A 1,343-nucleotide genomic window follows, 5' to 3' on the forward strand; every position below is an offset into this window, starting at 1 on the left:
CCTTTAGGACTACATACTGATCCTTGGAGATGAGAGTATGATCTGGACATGCTTCACTCTACCTACAGCCTCCCAGTAAAATTTGAAGTAAAAAATTAAAATTACTCTACCAAACCAATTATTTTTCAAATGCTGACTGACCATAATCACAATTTATGAGATTATATGATTTTATTCTAACATGCACTAATTATTCAAAAGAGGTAGCCATACCATCGCGCTTAAAACTCACTGGTTTTAACCCTATAATATTTGTATATCAGGGCCATGAAATGCTGAGACATACCACACATTTAAATTGTAGCTACAACATCTATATGTCAGTTGTAAGTGCCTCAGTACATGCTAAGCTTTGGCATGCAAACTTGAAAATTAGATTTACCATGCAACTTTCAAATATTAATGTCACTCATCCCCTATTGCCAGTATCAGCCTCAGTGAAATGCTAATTTGCAACGTTCAAAGAAGTCTCAGAACATCCAGGGGAGAAATTCGTGCTGTGATTCAGCCATGCACATGTTGTTTGGGTTAATCCCAGCAGGTCTATTATGTATCTTGCAGTGCAACAAACTGGAATCTGGAAAACAATTCCTCCTCATGATTTTATTGGAAAGTATGAAAAAGGCTTCTGTAAAATCTAGGACTACATTCAATAAGAGTTCAAAAGAAAAATTTAGGTAGCACAAGCAGCACACCTGCAATCATTACAGATGGCGGGAAAGGAGTGCTCATCTCTCAGAGAACAGGACAACTCTGACCAGCAGTGCCCTGAGATGGCTTCATGGCCTCATTCTTGTGTGCATGTGTGTTCCCAAAAGCACTGTCAGGTGCTGAGGCTGGGGTAAGGCAGCTCTAGATGGCAGCCTTTATTTTCTTATCTTTATGTGCCTGGATGGCAGGCATCCCATGCCCATCACTTTCTGGAAGTCTGGTAAGGAAGGGATAGAGGAAAGTGGGGATGTAGCGCTAAGCTACCTCTGCTAGTTTCAGTGTTTGGGCTAGGAGCAACTCATGGTCCCAAAAGCATGGCAGCTGGCACAGTTTAAAGTGTCCGTATGACTAAGCAAGGGAGCTACGGATACAGAGAAGCAGCACTGCCCGTTGCAGGATCTCAGGGTGGTGGTTACCAGGAGGGCAGCTCTCTCAGGGAGAAGATCTTATGACCTAGCAGAAGAAGTCACTCTTCAACAGTTAATGTTGGTCCAAATAATCAGCTCCAGCAGCTACCCAGACCTGGAGAACATCACAGTGCCACACATGGGTGCTTCCTCACGCCTGGGGCCATGCAGGATTTCAGGGCAGGAGCTGCAGGTGCAGAGGCAGTGGCAGGGAAGAGCCCCAGG

This window comes from Charadrius vociferus, unplaced genomic scaffold (genome assembly GCF_000708025.1).
Source record: "Charadrius vociferus isolate BGI_N301 unplaced genomic scaffold, ASM70802v2 scaffold163, whole genome shotgun sequence".
Taxonomy (NCBI): Eukaryota; Metazoa; Chordata; class Aves; order Charadriiformes; family Charadriidae; genus Charadrius; species Charadrius vociferus.